This window comes from Nansenia antarctica (genome assembly GCF_963989245.1).
Source record: "Nansenia antarctica genome assembly, chromosome: 8".
In the NCBI taxonomy this organism is placed as follows: Eukaryota; Metazoa; Chordata; class Actinopteri; order Argentiniformes; family Microstomatidae; genus Nansenia; species Nansenia antarctica.
Window position 1 is genome coordinate 49862363 of NC_137678.1, and position 22930 is coordinate 49885292.

At 45.1% G+C, this 22930-nt stretch overlaps 1 pseudogene across 1 annotated transcript; it reads right to left on the minus strand.

Moving 5' to 3' along the window:
• Positions 1 to 1438: 1438 nt before the first annotated feature.
• Positions 1439 to 22661, minus strand: LOC308163509 (non-structural maintenance of chromosomes element 4 homolog A-like; annotated as a pseudogene). The gene is made up of 16 exons: positions 22466 to 22661; positions 21854 to 21934; positions 20867 to 20997; positions 20470 to 20621; positions 19982 to 20081; positions 19064 to 19149; positions 18851 to 18945; positions 18609 to 18657; positions 17979 to 18061; positions 17152 to 17214; positions 6018 to 6175; positions 5750 to 5874; positions 5437 to 5444; positions 2227 to 2384; positions 1959 to 2083; positions 1439 to 1446 (listed from the first exon to the last, which is right to left on the minus strand). The product of its transcript is annotated as a non-structural maintenance of chromosomes element 4 homolog A-like (transcript).
• Between the last annotated feature and the right edge of the window lie 269 nt (positions 22662 to 22930).

Consider the following 22930-nt stretch of genomic DNA (forward strand, 5'->3'; position numbering starts at 1 on the left):
TTCCGCACATTTTAAAGAAAGGTTTCTTTTTATTTCAATGTTTTGTTTTTCTCATTTCTCATTTTTTAAAAAGGAAAAGGGCCCTGTGCAAAGGTTTGGGAACCCTTTTGGATTATTCTTTGTTACCTTTTGAGAAGATGATTACTAAGGCCCAGACCAAGGTGATTCAGTCGTTAGGGCTTCAATGAGTCAGGTGAATATAATTCCAGGGTTGAACTATATATTCTGAAGTAACTCCATGCCTTCTAAAGCCTGACTGTGGTGGCTGTTGTGTCTGGAGTTAAAAACCATGGGTTCCTCTTAACAGTTGTCCAAGGATATCAGAATGAAGAGACAGTTCACTTCCACCATCAAGGAGAAGGCTACAAAAAACTCTCGCAACGTTTCAAACTACCCATTTCCACTGTCAGAAACATCATGAGAAAATGGAAAATAAATGGAACAATTGAAGTCACGGCAAGATTTGGAAGACCAAGAAAAATGTCAAATAGAATGGCCCGAGATCTGGTGAGAAATGCTCAGAAGAGCCCACAGATCACTGCAAAAGATCTGCAAAAAACAGTAGCAGACACCGGTCTAGTTGTTCACAGGACAACAGTACAGCGTACCTTAAACAACAAAGACCTACATGGCAGAGTTGACAGAAAGAAGCCTTTCCTACGACCTCAACACAAAATGAAGCGTCTGAAGTATGCAAAAGAAAACCTTGAGAAACCTGAAGCCTATTGGAACAATGTGCTTTGAACTGACAAAACCAAAATTGAACTTTTTGGCCACAACCAAAGAAGGTATGTTTGGAGAAAAGGGTGAAGCATTTGTAGAGAAGAACAGAAAGACTCTTAGCTGGCTACAGGAAGCATTTGCAAGCTGTTATAGTTGCCAGAGGAGGAGTTACAAAGTACTAGCTGACAGGGTTCCCAAACTTTTGCACACAGCCTTTTTCCTTGTTTTATTATTTTGAAATTGTAAAAAGACAAATCTAAATTAATCTTGCTTCAAAATGTGATGAAATGTGTCATGTTTACCATTTAGAGCTTAGGTTTGCTTCTTTTTACTTAGGTATTAATTGTAAAAGGCATTTTGACTAGGGGTGGCCACATTTTTGCACCCCACTGTAGGAATTTAATGTAAAATATAACCAAGCACATTCGCTTTACTCACAAGTTATGCATTAATCTCAGCAACAACAAGCCATCTTGTAACTGATTGATTTGTAGCAATGGTTGGTCCAATTTCAAGCTGTTGATCTGGAGATGAGAAAAAGGTTTGAGTCTGCATGAACAATTATCAATATCAACTACTAGAGCTTGCTAGCTATGGCCTGTGCCATGTCATATCAAATAGTAAGCTACAGAATTGAGCCTAACTTCTTACTTACCCACTCCAACAGGACCAACACTTTGTCTTCGTCTAGTTCCATGTTCACGACTATCGTCCATTACCAGGCTAAATGGGGAAACATGTCAACACAACAGCAAAAAAGAACAACATGTCAGTCCTGATACACACTTTCCAAGTGCAGATAACTAGCTCCGTATTATCTCGCAACAACAAAATTTTAAATACTAGCTAGCTACTTTAGTAGGCTAATAGAATAACAATAACACAAAGTATGTAGCTAGCTACCAATGACTTAGTTAGACGAATAATGATTTGTAAATGAAAATTCTAATGTAGCTAGTTAGGAATCACATACATTGGCTTTACATAGAGCGTTACGACTTTTTACGATACATTTGCCTCAAAATTGGAGCCAGCTTGCTACTTACTTGCGACGTCATCCGTGTTACCACTAATACTATAATATATATTACATACAGACACCACCTCCACTTACATACATACACCTCCTCCGCAGACATGCAGACATACAGACACCTCCTCCACTTGCATACATACACACACTCACACACTACAAAATCGAATACTCTGTGTCCAACTGGAGTCCACAAGCTCACCGCTGACGTTGATAGGGAGGTTCAGGGCTGCTGCCGTGACGATGGACGCACAAACAGTGGCGGCAGCTCCCATGTCAGCCCTCATGGCGTCCATCCCCGAGGGCGGCTTCAGAGCGATCCCACAGCTGCCACCAGAGAGCAGAGAGAAAGGGAGAGAGAGGGTGGACAAGGTATGAGTGAGTGCCTGAAAGGTGATGTCTGTTGTGGTGGAGGTGGTGGTAGGGTGAAGATGATGGCGGTGGTGAAGAAGGAGGTGTGTGTGTTTTACCTGTCGAAGGTGACACCCTTGCCCACCAGCAGCAGTGGAGTGTGTGCTGTTGGGGCAGCTGTTGTAATGCACCTCCAGGAAGACAGGGGGCTCCTCTGAGCCTTTAGGACACACTTAGGAACGCCCCCGTTTTCTGCTCCTCGATCCACTCCAGAGGCCTGGGAGAGGGGCGTTACAAGTTTGCTCACACACACAAAGGTTGGTCAACACACACACACGCACACACACAAACAGAGACGCGTACACACACACACTCACACCTTTTATGGACGGTGACCCAGCCATGACACCACCCTCCAACCCCAACACCCTCCAGCCAGCCATGACACCACCACCCTCCAACCAGCCACAACACCACTACCACCCTCCACCCAGCCACAACACCACCAACCTCCACCCTAAAACACTAAACCCTCCACCCAGCCATGACACCACCACCCTCCACCCAGCCATGACACCACCCTCCACCCTAACACACTCAACCCTTCACCCAATGACCTAGCCATAACACAACCACCCTCCAACCCAAACACCCTCCACCCAGCCATGACACCACCACCCTCCACCCAGCCACAACAACACCACCACCCTCCACACTAACACACTCCACCCAGCCATAACACCACCCTCCAACCCCACCACCCTCGACCCAGCCATGACACCATCACCCTCCAACCCCAACACCCTCCACCCAGCAATGACACTACCACCCTCCACCCAGCCACGACTCCACCAATCCTAAATAAAATGATTTATTGCCTTCGCTAAAAGTATATTTATTTACAAGTGTTTACAAATATTAGACACCACCACCCTCCCCCCAGCCACGAAACCACAACCCTCCACCTAACCACAACGCCACCACCCTCAATCCATCCATCCACCCAGCCATAACACCACCACCCTCCACCCAGCCACAACACCTCCACCCAGCCACAACAACACCACCACCCTCCCCCCAGCCACAAAACCACAACCCTCCACCTAACCACAACGCCACCACCCTCAATCCATCCATCCATCCAGCCACAACACCAACCTCCACCCATTCACAACCACAACACCACCACCCTCCAACCTCGACCCAGCCATGACACCACCACCCTCCAACCCCAACACCCAGCACCCTCCACCAAGCCATGACACCACCACCCTCCACCCAACCATGACAACACCACACTCCACCCAGCAATGACACTACCACCCTCCACCCAGCCACGACACCACCAATCCTAAATAAAAGGCTTATTGCCTTCGCGAAAAGTATATTTACAAGTGTTTACAAATATTAGACACCACCACCCTCCCCCCAGCCACGAAACCACAACCCTCCACCCAACCACAATGCCACCACCTTCCATCCACCCAGCCACAACACTATCACCCTCCACCCAGCCACGAAACCACCACCCTCCACCCAGCCACAACACTACCACCCTCCACCCAGCCACAACATCACCATCCTCCACCCATTCACAACCACAACACCACCACCCTCAACACCACCACCCTCCAACCCCACCACCCTCGACCCAGCCATGACACCACCACCCTCCAACCCCAACACCCAGCACCCTCCACCAAGCCATGACACCACCACCCTCCACCCAACCATGACAACACCACACTCCACCCAGCAATGACACTACCACCCTCCACCCAGCCACGACACCACCAATCCTAAATAAAAGGCTTTATTGCCTTCGCGAAAAGTATATTTACAAGTGTTTACAAATATTAGACACCACCACCCTCCCCCCAGCCACGAAACCACAACCCTCCACCCAACCACAATGCCACCACCTTCCATCCACCCAGCCACAACACCACCACCCTCCACCCAGCCACGAAACCACCACCCTCCACCCAGCCACAAAACCACCACCCTCCACCCAGCCACAACACCACCACCCTCCAGCCAGCCACAACACCACCCTCCACCCAGCCACAACACCACCCTCCACCCAGCCACAACATCACCATCCTCCCCTCAGCCACAAAACCACCATCCTCCCCTCAGCCACGAAACCACCATCCTCCCCTCAGCCACGAAACCACCATCCTCCCCTCAGCCACGAAACCACCATCCTCCCCATAGCCACGAAACCACCATCCTCCCCTCAGCCACGAAACCACCATCCTCCCCTCAGCCACAACACCACCACCCTCCCCTCAGCCACGAAACCACCATCCTCCCCTCAGCCACAACACCACCACCCTCCACCCAGCCACAACACCACCACCCTCCCCTCAGCCACGAAACCACCATCCTCCCCTCAGCCACGAAACCACCATCCTCCCCTCAGCCACGAAACCACCATCCTCCCCTCAGCCACGAAACCACCATCCTCCCCTCAGCCACGAAACCACCACCCTCCCCTCAGCCACGAAACCACCATCCTCCCCTCAGCCACGAAACCACCATCCTCCCCTCAGCCACGAAACCACCATCCTCCCCTCAGCCACGAAACCACCATCCTCCCCTCAGCCACGAAACCACCACCACCCTCCATCCATCCACCCAACCAACCTCCACCCAGCCACGACATCACCACCCTCCACCCTGCCACAACATCACCACCCTCCACCCAGCCACAACATCACCAACCTCCACCCAGCCATGACACCACCCTCTTACAAGTGTTTACAAATATTACTGACAACAGTCATATAACATTAACAATGACCCAAAAACAACTGGGGATTAACAAAGGGTAGGAGAAGGACCATGCGAACGGTGTCACAACAAAACACAGCCCTATTCTTCCCTACACCTCTGACCTACCTATATCACATACTAACTAACCTACCCGGAACCTAAACTACCTGCTACAGAACTACGGGGCGTGACACCCGCTCGCATCTTACCTAATGTTTTTAGACAGCGGTTATCTACGTGATGTAATGTATACCCCAGGGTATCTTACCTAGCCCTTCTCCCGTGGGGAAGAAAAGAGAAAACAGGGGTCCATCAACACACTAAACCCACAGCTATGAACAAAAGAAACAATTTCTGGTAACAGATTATAAACAAACTAGTCAAACAAAACACCACCCCTTCCCTCTCTCGCTACACATGACAAAACACACATTAAGTAGGAGATGATCTTCTGGGTTTGGATGACAACTGATTGAACACAGGTGAGGGCTGACGAGATAACGATGATGGACAGGACCCAATAACCAACAGGGGAGGAACCACATGCACACCACTTCACCTAGGGGGAGACAGACAGAATGAAAACAAAAACAGACACAGGACATAATACAATACATACAAGTCTGTAACACTTGCATACATACAGACACCACCTCCACTTACATACATACACCTCCTCCACTTACATACATACAGACACCACCTCCACTTACATACATACACCTCCTCCGCAGACATGCAGACATGCACACAGACATACAGACAGACATACAGTCATACAGACACCTCCTCCACTTGCATACATACACACACTCACACACTACAAAATCGAATACTCTGTCCAACTGGAGTCCACAAGCTCACCGCTGACGTTGATAGGGAGGTTCAGGGCTGCTGTCGTGACGATGGACGCACAAACAGTGGCGGCAGCTCCCATGTCAGCCCTCATGGCGTCCATCCCCGAGGGCGGCTTCAGAGAGATCCTACAGCTGCCACCAGAGAGCAGAGAGAAAGGGAGAGAGAGGGTGGACAAGGTATGAGTGAGTGCCTGAAAGGTGATGTCTGTTGTGGTGGAGGTGGTGGTAGGGTGAAGATGATGGCGGTGGTGAAGAAGGAGGTGTGTGTGTTTTACCTGTCGAAGGTGACACCCTTGCCCACCAGCAGCAGTGGAGTGTGTGCTGTTGGGGCAGCTGTTGTAATGCACCTCCAGGAAGACAGGGGGCTCCTCTGAGCCTTTAGGACACACTTAGGAACGCCCCTGTTTTCTGCTCCTCGATCCACTCCAGAGGCCTGGGAGAGGGGCGTTACAAGTTTGCTCACACACACAAAGGTTGGTCAACACACACACACACGCACACAAACAGAGACGCGTACACACACACACTCACACCTTTTATGGACGGTGACCCAGCCATGACACCACCCTCCAACCCCAACACCCTCCAGCCATCCATGACACCACCACCCTCCAACCAGCCACAACACCACCACCACCCTCCACCCAGCCACAACACCACCAACCTCCACCCTAAAACACTAAACCCTCCACCCAGCCATGACACCACCACCCTCCACCCAGCCATGACACCACCCTCCACCCTAACACACTCAACCCTTCACCCAACGACCTAGCCATAACACAACCACCCTCCAACCCAAACACCCTCCACCCAGCCATGACACCACCACCCTCCACCCAGCCATGACACCACCACCCTCCACCGAGGCACAACAACACCACCACCCTCCACCCTAACACACTCCACCCAGCCATAACACCACCCTCCAACCCCACCACCCTCGACCCAGCCATGACACCATCACCCTCCAACCCCAACACCCTCCACCCAGCCACGACTCCACCAATCCTAAATAAAATGATTTATTGCCTTCGCTAAAAGTATATTTATTTACAAGTGTTTACAAATATTAGACACCATCACCCTCCCCCCAGCCACGAAACCACAACCCTCCACCTAACCACAACGCCACCACCCTCAATCCATCCATCCACCCAGCCATAACACCACCACCCTCCACCCAGCCACAACACCTCCACCCAGCCACAACAACACCACCACCCTCCCCACAGCCACAAAACCACAACCCTCCACCTAACCACAACGCCACCACCCTCAATCCATCCATCCAGCCACAACACCACCAACCTCCACCCAGCCACAACACTACCACCCTCCACCCAGCCACAACATCACCATCCTCCACCCATTCACAACCACAACACCACCACCCTCAACACCACCACCCTCCAACCCCACCACCCTCGACCCAGCCATGACACCACCACCCTCGAACCCCCAGCACCCTCCACCAAGCCATGACACCACCACCCTCCACCCAACCATGACAACACCACACTCCACCCAGCAATGACACTACCACCCTCCACCCAGCCACGACACCACCAATCCTAAATAAAAGGCTTTATTGCCTTCGCGAAAAGTATATTTACAAGTGTTTACAAATATTAGACACCACCACCCTCCACCCAACCATGAAACCACCACCCTCCACCCAACCACAATGCCACCACCTTCCATCCACCCAGCCACAACACCACCACCCTCCACCCAGCCACGAAACCACCACCCTCCACCCAACCACAATGCCACCACCTTCCACCCAGCCACGAAACCACAGCCTTCCAGCCACAACACCACCACCCTCCCCTCAGCCACGAAACCACCATCCTCCCCTCAGCCACGAAACCACCATCCTCCCCTCAGCCACGAAACCACCATCCTCCCCTCAGCCACGAAACCACCACCACCCTCCATCCATCCACGAAACCACAACCCTCCACCCAACCACAATGCCACCACCTTCCATCCAACCACGACATCACCACCATCCACCCAACCACAACATCACCACCCTCCACCCAACCACGACATCACCCTTTGGTCGTCTTTTACACGTTCATCATGAATGAACAATAACTAACCGGCTAACCCTTTAAACTGAAACAAAACCCCGGAATTGCTAAACGTCAAACAATAGTCCAAACTTAAATAACAAGATAGTAATACGTCATTGTCGCACGCTCTCCAAACACACAGCCAACTCTGCCACAGGTGTCTGTGGTTTCCTCTCACTCATTCAATCATCTGTCACGCCCCCGTGCACTTCCTCAAACTAAACAACATTTATACAAATTAATCAATGGGCAGAAAGAGTGATACTATAGGCATACATGACTTGCACTGGGCAAAATAATTACACCACCATGCATCACTATTGTAGTGTTTGGCAAACTGTTGCGTCGCTGAGTGAGCATTGGTAGATCCTACTACAGACTTTACACTCAAACAGGCTTTCTCTCTCTCGCTGATCTCCTTATCTCAGGTTCTGGATTCACTACACTTGTCTTTATGAATGAGTTAACATTATTTATTTAGAATGATTGAGATCAAAACAATGTACATTGAATGAACAATACTGTTTAAATGCGTTTACGTAGCACTCATCTGATACTGTGACGGCTATGAGTAGCCTGGTTGTCTGTGTGTTTGTGTGTATGTCTCTTTAACAGCCATAGGAGATAAGTCCAGTCCAGAGGATCCCCCCCCCCCCCCTTGATAATTGCCAATCAACTCCAGCAGTGGTCAATCAACTCCAGCCAATCAACTCCAGCCGATCAACTCCAAACCAGCCAATCATCAGAGGCCACATCATTTAAAAGACATTGACATGAAAGCAGCAGGAGCTGTGTGCCCACCATTCTTTTGTTGTACTACTTTGTTAGTTTGATACTTGTTAGTTTGATACTTGTTAGTTTGATACTTGTTAGTTTATACCTTGTGTTAGAAACCTGTTAGTAATTATTGTTTAAAGAACCATCACGGATGAGTTTATTGTTTATTTTTGTTTGAAGCATTTGTTGTAACTCCAGTTCTGTTTTTCTCAATACCAATAAGACTTTAATTTATCCTTGCTATAATAAAACTCCTTGTTACATAACACCAGTAATACTTTGTTACTTCTTCTTCTCCCTAGCGAACGTAGAACGTAACAGATACACTGCAATACTAATGTATGAACACGTGAGGGCGCTATCATCACGGCCATATAGCAGAAACACTAGGCACGGCGCCATCTGGTGGTCAACTGTCGTCAGCACAACACAAAGCGAATTGGCGAATCCAGAACTTCATGAGAATATTTCCTATTCAGTGGTTGAAACTATCACACATCTGGCACTCCGAATTGTTTCAGCAGCAGTATAAAAAACTGTTATATTTTCCAATGTTTTTATTTATATGAAAGGCCTCCTATTATTGATGAATGTATCCAGCTGTGTAGCAGCACAGTAACATTCCACTCCATGGAATGGAAAAGCAGTGGGATCACCAGCGCCCTCATGTGGAGAACATCATAACCTGCAGCCTGCCACCTGGGTGCACTGATACTGTAGCTACAAGGAGGAAACTAGACTCTCAAACAGTCTGGATAGAATAATGGGGTGACATACGTTTTATTGCATAAAAATAGCAGGAATACAATGACCATTTTAGAACAGGAAGAATGGTTGAACTGACTCAGGCTGTAGAGCAAATATAATAATATCAGTTTTCACATGAATGTTTGGCAGAGACTTTTGGCTATGTTTTGTTGATAGCAAAACATGTCTAATATTGATAATCTGACTCCAATGTAATTATCCTATGTGCTTAGTTTTTTCTCCTCATACAGGGTTAGGGTTACACTGGTCAGATCGCTGTCATACAAAATCTCTGCTAGTCTGAGCAGAACAAGGATAGCGGGAGGATAGAAATTAATAATATTAGTGTTTCTGTGTGTCAAAGCGGGAAAAGCAAGGCTAGATGTATGCAAATAAATGATGTATCAATTTCTTCCCCGTGTATGATACTGAAGGTAAATTTATCAATGTTCAAACCTTTAAAAATGAAAGTGTTGAAAAAAAGTTCTGTGGAAAACGTCTGGCCACAGCACATAGTGAGAGGGCTGCCACACGGTACACGTTTATCATGAATGAAAAATAACAAACCGGCTAACCCTTTAAACTGAAACAAAAACCCGGAATTGCTAAACGTCAAACAACAGTCCAAACTTTAATAACAAGATAAAAATACAATACAATTGACAGATTGGTTTGGTTCTCTCCTTCTCTGTGGTAACATTCTTTCGACCGACCATTGCCAAATACCACACACTATTGTTGAGTATTTCTTCTTGATTATGAATCAAAGAACAGATATTGAGTTTAAGACAATTTAATCAGTTACAGGCAGATATATACATTACGTCTGTTCCCCGTGGACCTGGGCTGGAAAGAGAACGCTCTCTCTCTCTCTCCCCGTTTCGTTCCAGAGGGGAGGGGCCAGCGTGTATGTGTGTCTTTGCCCAACCCCCAGAGGTCCCTGTTGGTCATCTGGTTGCCATAGAACCCTCATTGTTAGAGGGCATCATGTCCTTGCATGCCCTGGTATGTGTGTGTGTTTAAAATATACTACATATTCATACATAGATCATACATACTACAGAAATATACGACACATCCCCCCTCGGACCACCCAGAGGGTGTTCCGAAACTAAACTACCATAAAACAAAAACAAAAACACAAAACCCCACAAAACATCCCAAAAAAAAATTAAAAAAAAAATAAACAACAACAGACAGAAAAACTACACCAACACACAACACAAGAAGCACAATAACACAGACCAACCCAGGACCAGTATTAGGAACCAAAGATATCATAAACAAAAAATAGAAAACAACCAATAATAAAAAGAATTTTGAAAATAACAATCACAATTAAACTAAACACAGTTCATCATGCACAAATCAATACAGAAACTTCCAACGACCGATGTTTTCTTTGTCCTTGAAGCGTCAGGGTCAGAGGTTACTAGCACTTGTACCCAGTTGGAGAACAGCCTTTACCGCTGTCTCAGATTGATAACACTTTCATAGTCAGGAGCTTCCATTTTCGTTGCGCTAGGAACAGAACCTCTCTCCTAGCTTTGTATAACCACCACATCACTTCTCAACTGACCTCAATCACACGATATAGAAACAAACAAACAATACACAAATAATGACATTCAGTTATCATAACACATAATTCTCCAACAGTAAGCATAGGACAAAGGGAATGCATTAATGCATAGATCTTCACCTCAGGTGAGGACTAGTCTTCTGAAAAGTTCATTAACGTGGACTGAGTGACTGATTTTCCAAAAACAGTCAATGAGGCCCTGCCTCCTAAGAAAGTCAAAAATCATGTCTGCTATAATAGGTGCTCCTATCTTAGCAAAATAAGTTTCCCATGCCCCTAAGACCGTTTCCAGCCATGCTATCATCTGCTGTCCATTCCCGTCGTTCCCTTTGATCTGCTGCTTCACTACCCTATTCATAGTCTTTAATCTTTTCCTAACTGGTCGTCGTCCGTCAGTGTCATTGAGGTTCAGGCAGCCGCCTGGTCCCCTCCCACGCTGATCAAGGTCTGGGGAGTCGCCCTCAGCATCATCTGAAGCATGATGCAGGCACTCGCCAGCATCCCCAGTAGCACAGGTGTCCAGGCTTTGGACACTCCCAGGCTGGACCTCCAGACTGTCAACACTCTCTGCTTCGTTGGTTTCTGGTTCATTGGCATCTGGACAGCTTTCCACTGTCCCCTCGGTTTCAGGCACTGCCGGTAATGTCACTGGCTGTAACACTGGCATTGCCACTGGCTCAGGCAACACCACAGCATCTCGTCGTAGCTCCTCCTTCTCAGGTTCTCTGGGGACCTCGGCACCTGTTGGCACAACATCCTGCCTACTCTGTACATCCACCCCCCTGTCCACCACCCGTGGCCCTATTGGGGTAGGGATATGCCCAGACACCACTGGTGTACCCACTCTGATGTTGTTTCTCCAACAGACCCCACATTGACCTAAAGCATGGTCAATCTGTTCCATCAAATATGGACTCCAAAACCCATATTCCTTGGTGATCTTGCGTCTTACCTCCCCCCTAGCCACATGTGCTAATCCATGAGCTTCCCGTATTAACATGCCTATTAAATCTGAGGGTGCTACAACCAACCCCTCATGATTCCTCCATAGACCTGTGTCATCCTGACTTGCCCCCCTTGCTAGCCAAACGTTCTTGTCTAACATAGTTGCTCTACTCTGTAACATCAATAAATCCTCAAGTGTGACCATGCCCTGTAATTGCTTTTCATGTGTGACCAGAAGACCTTTACCTGCCTTGTCTGCTCCTGTAATGGCTTTGGCTGCATCTTCTGCAGCCCTGTTACCTTGTGTGACATGTGATGAGTCAGACCTGTGTGTGGCACACTTCACTATGGCTAATTCCTTTGGCTTCATCATGGCTTGTAACAGCTTCATGATCTGTGCGTGATGCTGTATAGGCGTACCATCAGTTCTCTTAAAACCCCGCCCCCTCCATACAGCTCCATTAAAATGACAAACATTATGTGCATAGGCAGAGTCGGTGTACACTGTCACTCTCCGTCCGGTTCCCAAGTTGCATGCTTCTGTGAGGGCAATCAACTCAGCCAACTGAGCTGAGCAAGGCTGAGGAACTGCCTCAGCCTGTTCTACAATAAACTTTGAATTCTGTGCTTTAACTAAGGAATACCCAGCGCACAAAGTTTCTCCTACCCCGTAACAAGACCCATCAACCCAATATTCTATATCAGCTCCCTTTAAAGGCAAAGCTTGTAGGTCTGTTCTATGCTTAATCACTCTGGCCGTCGATGGAATCTGAACACCGGATGGCACCGTCACCTGACAGCCGTCAGGTGTGCATTTTACTGTACAGTTCAATTGGCATAGAGCATCTCTCCCTAGCAGCCCTGTTGGCGTGTGTTCTGACACAAGTGTTGACAGAGTTGCTCTCTGTCCCTTGTACTCTAAGTCTACAAGCTCAGTTGTAGGAATCAGCTGTTTAATTCCCTCAAATCCGATTGTCTTCACATATTCTCTAGACATAGGGAGGTGCGTGGCGCCTTCAGGCTTCTTTGTCACCACCAGCTGGCACCTCCCACTCGGATCTTCCGGGCACCCCTATAGGCCAGCTGCTGGGCCTCCGTAAGGGTTCATCACTCCTGGAGCAGGTGTAGTAGGAGGCCAATATCCTCCTCCTTGGCTCCCCCCTGCGCCCCCCTGGGGCCTGTTGCAGCAGGTACAGGCTAGATGTCCATTCTGGTCGCATTGGTAACACGGTTCTAGCATCTTCTTCCCTGCTGCTGTCCATCCCCCTGGTGGTGGTCCTTGGCCAGGCTGGTTGTACATCTGGTATGGAACCGCTTGCACCCCTGGTGGCCCTTGTGGGTATGGATACCCCCCTTGTGGCCCCTGTGGGTAGGACTGGTAAGTAGCAGGATACCCCCCTTGTGGCCCCTGTGAGTAGGACTGGTAAGTAGCAGTCTGCACTCCAGGTGGCTGTTGCTGTGGGGCTAAAGCCTGCACTCCCTCTATGTTCCTCTCGCTTTCAGTCAATTGCACATGAGTCAATATTCTGAGTGATTCTTCGTCTTCTGCCTTCTGTATCTGAATATTCTTTCGATATAACTCAACTTGATGAGCTACGTGGTCTATATAAACAGCTTTGTTCATGTGTCGTAGCCCCACCACTTCTGCTAGCTTATCCTTAACTGGGGTAGGAAGCCCTTCTTGTATTTTTTCCCTGATTATGGATTTTTCTAAGGGGTTATCTTCAGCGTCCTTCCCTGTCACACTTCTCCATTGAGAGTGCACACGGGCCACAAAACCCCGGGGATTCTCATCTCCCCCCAGTGGCTTCACAATGATATTGTCTGGGTGAATGTGAGTAGGGTAAGTCTCTCTGATTGCTTTCCACAGTTTGCCTCTGTTTGCTGCGAAGAGCTCTGGATCATAAACTGATGTATTGATATATCTATGAAGTCCTGCCTTCATCAATATTTCCTGCATTGTATCCAATCCTGCAATAAAAGCTAAGAGTCTTTTCAGGTCTCCCATTGCGGCCTGCGTTCCTGTCAGTATCACGTCGACCTCTCGCGTCCACGAATGTCCTCCCTCCTCCAGAACTGGGAGTTTCTCGATCACTTCAGACAGATCTGTATGATGCCACGGATGATATTCCATCTTGTTACCCCGAATCAGCACTGGACAGTTCTTTAATGTATTTGATGACATTTGATGACAATCTTCCTCTTCCTCTCTTTCTCGTTGCTCCTTCAGCCATCTGTGGTGTCTTCCTTCCTCTCTTTCCGCTCTCTCTTGGCGTCTTCTCCCACCTTTCTTTTCGGCTGTGACTATCATCTTCCTGACCCGAGCGTTGTAGCCTTCATCAGCATTGTCGTCATCACTTGAGTCTTCACTGCCATCTTCGCTGTCATCTTCCTCGTCACTCCTGTCGTCCCCTTTTCCCCTTGGCTCCTTCTTCTTCTTCTTCTGGGAATGGTCCTTCATTGCCTTAGCATATGGAGGGGGACTGGAGACTGGACACATGTTTGTGAATGGAATGTTCAATTTCTGTTCCAGTGTTCTGGCCAATTCATTTTTCTTTTCTGGATTCATGTGAGCTGTTTTCTCATTCCAAGCTGATGCTACTTTCTGCCCCTCTACCTTAAAGAGGTCTAAGATGTCTAATTCTAACTTGCGTTTCTCTGACCTATCTTTCCCTTTCTGATTTGCCTTGTGTACATTGATAAGTATCTCCAATGTTGCAATTAATTGTAAATTAAGGCTGCCCTCTTTCGGCCACGGCTGTTCAATGTATGCCCAACGGCTATTCCATTTCGTTGACATTTTGCTAATTTCCCTAACAAGAGGATTCATTTTTTCCACTATAGCCATAGGGGATAAAGTTGCCAATATTCCACTATCCTCACTAATATCTTTTAACACCTTCGTTGAATTTGCTCCCATTTTAAGCTGATTGATTTATACTGCTCAATATGCTGAAAATATTCTATAAGGTGTACTTTTCTCACAACCCACCTTCCTATTGCCTTGTTTGCTAAACAAATGCTAGTCCAATATAACTGTATTAACCGTCCCCACAAAACCCTGCAACTCAGAATAACAGATTTGCCTCTTGTGTATGTCAGTGCAGTATTAACTTAAATCTAATCTCTGTGTAAGTACTTTATACTTAAATGTGTTTCCTAATTGTTTATGAATATGTGTCACTTAATTACTCATTCAATACTTATTACAGTTCTGGTCAACACAATTATTAAATCACAAAGGTTGGTCAACACCTAAGTATTCACTGATTTACAAAAACCCTTTTACTGCTTAATTATCAATACAAACTATTCTGCTATTCCTAATCAAAAGCTGTGGACATGACCTAACTAAAATAAAAGATGTAAATTACAAATATGAATTACAACCTGTAAAGAAATCGACTTGTTATTTGAAAGGAATGAATGATTAATTATTAATTACAATCTGTAAAGAAATCGACTTGAATGAATGATTAGTTAGAATTATTCATTGACACTTCATTGATGTAAACCTGTGAAGTCAATTAGCTATTATCAACATATCATTAGATTGTCACAAAACAATTGATCAAAGTTTTGTGAAAACAGAAAAATAAAATGATCTGAATAATTAATTCAATCAATTTGTAATTAATTAAATTAATTAAAGTAATATATAACGATCATTTACAAACATCATCAATGAAGGAGGGTTGTATTTCATCAATTTACAGAGAGCCAATGTTTTAAAAATGTCTTGTCGTGTTTTGGCCAGCAGATGGAGCTGTGCTCCGGCTAACGCGCATCGATTGCGCATGCGCCAGCTCTTCCATGTAAAATGGAGTAGGGGAAGGAGGGGCTAGTCTTTGTCCTTCTCCTATGAGGGGAAACCCGCCGTGGACTCCCAGATCAATCTTTACAACATAACATTGCTTTTCCACAATAATGCCATCTTCCACGACACAACAACTTCACGATTATCTTTCAATCCAGTTAAACTATTATTTATCTCATTCAAATATTCTACAATGTATTCACGTTTCCACAGTCTCTTCACAGAGATGTCTAAAGGCCCTGTGTGTCCGCGTGTCTGCGCGCGTGCCCGAGCGTGCGTGTTCTTGCTCCGTTTAATGGCGTCCTTTCACACAGACAAAGAGTATGTTTTTCACTGCTACAATACAAAATAGACTACACAGTCCATTTACACTAACACAATTCTACACACACACTCACGATATTCCGTAATACCGTCCAAACAATATCTATTAGTTACTCAACTAATATCTTAACACAATATTACACCAAAAAACGAATTACCAAATTCGGCCCTTATCACCAACCCAGGCTTAAAGACTATGAAAGATGTGTTTCCTTTTCCAACAAGTTACTTTACTTTAAACCTTAAAGTTGAAGGTTGTTTTAGTCTCAAAGAAAATGCTTGAAAACACAGCTGTTGTACACGCGCCCCTCGCAGTTTAAACAGAAAATAGCGCTATTTTCGTTCTTACCGTCTTCAGAGCTGTGGCTTCAGCTTAAGTTTTCAAACGTAGATTTCCCTTTTTTAGACTCCGTTGCTAGGCTCGCCATGTGTTGAGTATTTCTTCTTGATTATGAATCAAAGAACAGATATTGAGTTTAAGACAATTTAATCAGTTACAGGCAGATATATACATTACGTCTGTTCCCCGTGGACCTGGGCTGGAAAGAGAACGCTCTCTCTCTCTCTCCCCGTTTCGTTCCAGAGGGGAGGGGCCAGCGTGTATGTGTGTCTTTGCCCAACCCCCAGAGGTCCCTGTTGGTCATCTGGTTGCCATAGAACCCTCATTGTTAGAGGGCATCATGTCCTTGCATGCCCTGGTATGTGTGTGTGTTTAAAATATACTACATATTCATACATAGATCATACATACTACAGAAATATACGACACTATCAATGCGCTTACATCTACTGAATTAAAATGTAAGACCTTACCAACACCGGCTTGTTTTCTGCAGAAGATCAAATCTGGATGATGTTTAGCCATTGTAGGCGAACGCAGGGCATGCGATAGTTGTGGCGAACTTTCAACTTTGACCCATACAACTCTATGAACATAAAATTCTTCTTTTCTTATATTCTCTTCTTCAGATCGCAAATTATAAATTATCTATCCTACATAGAAATGATCGTGCTATAAAAAAATAATTGTGAATTAACTAAGAAAATATTAATTATCGTCGCTCAGAAAGGTCAGAACTAAACAAATGAACATTTCCCAAAAAATTGTATTAACAGATTCTGATGCCTCAATCTGCCTGAGCCTGTGTGCTTGGAGCATGGATTAAGGGCTCCGTTATGTCAAAGACATCAATGAGTTCCTAGGAGACAGAAAACAACAAAGCATGAGATGACATCAAATAAAACAACCTTTTTACAATCAGCTGGTTGTCAAATGTGTGAACATAAATTATATTAACTTGTTGAAAAAGAGCATTAAAAAAGTCCTTTAAGTTATGAACAAAAATATGATGTTTGGTGTGTGAGATAGATGAGCTTAGTGAGTAAGATACAAAGGGTCTGATGGGTACAGAGCTAGAGTGATGGGTATAGAGCTAGAGTGATGAGTATAGAGCTAGAGTGATGGGTATAGAGCTAGAGTGGTGGGTATAGAACTAGAGTGATGGGTATAGAGCTAGAGTGATGAGTATAGAGCTAGAGTGATGGGTATAGAGCTAGAGTGATGAGTATAGAGCTAGAGTGATGGGTATAGAGTGGTGGGTATAGAACTAGAGTGATGGGTATAGAGCTAGAGTGATGAGTATAGAGCTAGAGTGATGAGTATAGAGCTAGAGTGATGAGTATAGAGCTAGAGTGATGGGTATAGAGCTAGAGTGATGAGTATAGAGCTAGAGTGATGGGTATAGAGCTAGAGTGATGAGTATAGAGCTAGAGTGATGAGTATAGAGCTAGAGTGATGAGTATAGAACTAGAGTGATGAGTATAGAGCTAGAGTGATGAGTATAGAGCTAGAGTGATGAGTATAGAACTAGAGTGATGAGTATAGAGCTAGAGTGATGGGTATAGAGCTAGAGTGATGGGTATAGAGCTAGAGTGATGGGTATAGAGCTAGAGCATCCCTCACCCTCCAGCTCTTACGGCTGATGGAGATGACACACTGCTGTGTGGACGACCCTCCAGCCTCCACCTCCCCTTCCTCCACAGGAGCTGAATCACATGAAGCACTCACATTAATAATGACCCAGTATTATTGAATCACATGCACTCACATTAATAACGACCTGTTATTCCTGCAGAACAACCTGAGATAATTCTTGCAGAATAATGGGAAGGAAGCAACATCAAGAACAGGACTCGTAAACATGAAACCTCACAGATATTACTCCTACCAGGGCGGCTAATACAACCACAACACCTTGTGACGTTAGAATTATAAGGTTCTATCTCCATTTTTGTCAAAATTGAGTTTTTTATATAATCTGATCCATTAGGTGTTTACTAATGCCTGTGTGGTGTTATTTTTTAAATGTTGATTTTTTTTTGTTAGTAATTCATAAAATACAAAGGTTTCATCTCACAAAACATAATGGAATGTAAAAACTTTGACGCTCAATATCTCTGAACTACCCTAAACGGAGATAGACCTAGAACCTTATCATTCTAAGCTCACGACCTGCACACATATTTATGACTCATTAAAGACTCATACACATGCGTACGGAAGGTGTGATGGGAAATGTAGTTTTTTTCTTACCGATACAAGGCAACTTGTCGTTATCCAGGTACATCCTTGCCAAACCATCCTAAGGAACACAAAATATAGGAATACAATAATTCTTCCATTGGCTATGTAATAGTAAATGTAGGAATCTTAAAGTTGTATCTCCCTATGTATATACAGTACTATCTGCATCTCATAAATGAGTAGCAGTGCTGCAGTGGTGGTTGCCCCCCCCATCGATTGATAACTATACCTATCAAACATAAGCCACTCACCCTGATCAGAAAAGACGTATGGAAAATGTTCTCCACTGTCCGCGAGAACGAGTTGGGATCGATCACAAACGCATAATATGAGATAGGTGATGTCGCTGTGAAGAGAGACACAACGGCTATCGATCTGATATACAATTATTAACTTAAATGTAAACATCAAGTCGATATATATAATACAATATAATATATATCAAAACAACAGTCAAAACTCACGGTCATCAGTAGCTTCGCAAGTATCCCAGAATCCTCTCTACCTCCTTCTCAGTTGCCTCCTGGTGGGATTCTTCAAAGTTCATCAACTGCAAGATAAAGTCAAGCAAACTACAGTTAAAAAACATGACCTATTTCCCCCATCTTGGACTCTGGGTGACCTCACTTAAAATGACAAACAAGTGTAAACATGTCGTCCTCCACAAATGATGTAGCGCCACACCGTGTGTGAATTGGTAACAATTAGGTATTCAAACGTATGACTAAAAAGCTACCAGAAAGTGTTGTGCTCCTTTGCTTTTTACAGAGTTGTTGTGTTTATTTGAAAGCGGTCCATAGATTTGAGGTAGGTGGAAAAGTTACCGTTGCTGGCCAAAAGATGGAGTCTGATATGTGATATATAACTAGTAGCACGAGTTATAGTGGTGCTATAAATAGATAGCACTAATGGTGGTCTAACAATGATACTCCACACTGTCTGGACTTGTACCTAGCTGCCTGAAGCTAAACGTTATTCCAACAGCAGTGGAGTTTAGCAGACAGGAAGATGTTAGCTCACGCATCATGTGACTTGGATGAGACGTAGACCCCCCCCTCTAAAAAATACATAAATTAGGTAACATCACTATCCTCCAAACACAAATCGTGAGCTTAGAATTATACGGTTCTATCTCCGTCTACGGTAGTTCAGAGATATTGAGCGTCAAAGTTTTTACATTCCATTATGTTTTGTCAGATGGAACCTTTGTATTTTATGAATTACTAACTCAAAAATGTCAACATTTTAAAAATAACACCACACAGGCTTTAATAAACACCTAATGGATCAGATTATGTAAAAAAACTCAATTTTGACAAAAATGGAGATAGAACCTTATAATTCTAACGCCACGATATGTTGAGTGTGTGAAGTACAGAGACCTGCATGGGCATGGTCCTCTTGGCTTCCTGGCCGGGCACCTTCCTCTGCCTCTCTACCCGTTGCCTTGGTGGAGGTGGCTCTGCCGGGAACGAGCCCAGCCTGGTAGAAAACAGACACTGGGATTAATCAGAGATATACTCTCCATGCAAAAATACAGGGGAAAATCATCCAAGACGATAACAATTAGTTATTATTAGTCAAATTGATCAATTTCTTCCATGCACATAACGAGATGGAGTGGTGTGTGTGTACCCAAGTGCTGCAATAACGCAGGCGTCAAGGTTCACAATAATCCAAAACGTAGGTACTTTACTAGGAAACTCAGGTAAATACAGATACATACGACAGTGAAGGCTCAGGACTGAACATAGGGTGACAATTGAGTCAGGTTTATATGCTGGTCGGATAACAAGACACATGTTGGTCAGTACGGTAGACACCTTTGTCTCGATCCTCACAAAGAGGTGAAGGAGAAGGAGACACTCACATGTAGTGGAAGGTCGGGGCTGTCCTGAAGCAGCACTCTGCTCTCTTAGCCAACTTCTGCCAGGCATCAGCGGGTAGGTAGCCGCCGGTTGCGCCATCCTTCTCTGCTTCCTCCTCCTCATCCTCCAATCGATTCAGCCCCATGAAGGAGAGCTGGGTAATCCATCCAAAACACAAACAGTGTTTCAGCAATCAGACTTATACAAAGTCCTGAACAAGCAAATTTGACAAGACTTGTGACAACCATATCAATAGACATCCTGACATCTGGCTAGTTAAATGCAGATACAATGATATGGTCCCTGACAAAGATACTTTGCTTCTGGGAGATTACTAGAGATGATTTCTATCAGAGTAACTACTATCTTCATCCTCCACCACCTCCTACTCTGACTCACAAGGTTCTCAGTGAAGGCAGCCGGGTCAAAGGTAGATCCCCCAGCATGCAGTTGGCTGGCCTTCTCTTTGCCAAGGTCTGTTGCTAGAATGAGGAGCTGGGCATCCAGCACTGCCTCCCGGGGCTGATGAACTGTGAGGGAAAACAAAGAGCGACGTCATTATTAAAGCAGGAGGGGAAATGGACTGTGAAAGGTGGTGGGAAGAGGCACTTTGCTTATACAGTTCATAGGTCCATATATATTTGGACACTGACAGAACGTTCATAATTTTGGCTCTTTACACCACCACAATAGACTTGAAATGAAACAATCAAGATGTGCAGACGTTCAGCATTGATTGAGGGTAATTTGAGGGTAATCAGATGAACAGTGTAGGAATTTCAACAGTTTCTACATGTGACCCCCCTTTTTTTAATATAGTAGGTTAAACCCTGAACACCATGGATTGAATAGGTTGGAAAACCCTAAAACAAATAGCACACAAAGCAAGGTGGGTAAACTCTATTCACTAAGATAAAAAGGTTCAAACAGTTTACTTGCATTCACTGGACTAACATCACTGATGCCATCGTTGGTATTGTGTGGTTTAAATAAAGTTTAGTAAACCAAGATAGACGAGAGACGCACACAAATAAACAGGTGAAGTTGTTTCTTTGAACAGTAAAGATAATGCACATTATTTAGAAACTATAACCACAGCCCTGAGGTTACAATGTTTGACAATAGAAAACAGGCTTGAACAAAGCCACTTACTCCGCGACGATGGCATTTCATAATTCAAGTGCAACTCCCAAAATAGATCTATCATGTACCGAACAGATGGGCTCACTAACATTGTTTACTTCTTCTTCATTCTGGTTTCTGCCTTTTCCATGGCGTAAAAGAGACCGTCGATAAAATACTTAGGGCGAAAATGAACTTCACAATTTTGGACTCCGGCCCATGCCTTATGCAGAAAGGTGAGAGAGAATATTTATCATAGCATACCTTCTTTAAAAAGTTTGTTGGCCTCCTCCAGAACCTCAGTGAGTTTGTTGTTTTTGGGTTTCAACATGTCCTCTCGGTTTTCTGTGAACAGATATAATCAATGGTCAAGCCAACTCAGTATCCCTGAAAGGTGTCAAAAATAGTTACACAAAGTGGGGGAAATATGGCAGTCCTAAACAAGACTATCATGCTTTATACAACAGTTAGTTCCGACCAAGTAATTTGATTGGACAAGAGGCATTCCATGAGTGCTGATATACAGTATAACAGCACTGGGACCTTTAACTATGTATCACTCCGCCGCACAGATGTTCTACTAAATGACCGTTAATTAGACTACATGTTTGTGTTCAGGTTACTAGGCAACCGTCCATTTGAAGTTCAGTTGCGGAACTATTTTTTGTTTATTTTTATGATTAAATAAACAAACAAATCATAATCTGTTGTCGCTTATTACTGTTAACTAATAAATCGCGCTGTAGAACTGTTGTATAAAAGCAATATCACACTCGAGGTCTGCGGCCTCGTACCTACGACCGAATCACAGCCGTGCTGATATTCAGTATAACACACTCCCTCTCGTGTGATATTGCTTAAGTGTCCTCCACTCACGTTGAACCGTGCTGATGAGGTCTCGGTACTTGCTCCGGATCTCACTCCTTCGAGCCAGGTCATCACCATCATCCATCATGTCTACCGGACTGCATCCTGCCTCATCATCATCACCACCTGTGTCTCCGCCCTTCTCCGCTCTCCCATCCTGTCTGGCCATGGACTCTTCACCTCTGTTTACTGCTCTCCGGCTCATCTTGGACGAATTAGGTGTTCTGTGGTCTTCTAACCTCTTTTCCTCTTCCAAACTGAGACGTGATGGGGGGGGGGGGGGGGGGGGGGGAAACGTTTGGATTAGTAAAGAAGTGTAGCTAACCCTTCTGTGGTGGATGTTGGATTAAGAATGCCACGGTGATTCACTTAGACAGATATATATATATATATATTGTAAATCGATTTGCATGAAGGCTTCGGTTAAATGTAAAAATAAAAATAAATAAATAAATCAAGTATCGAACAGGCAAC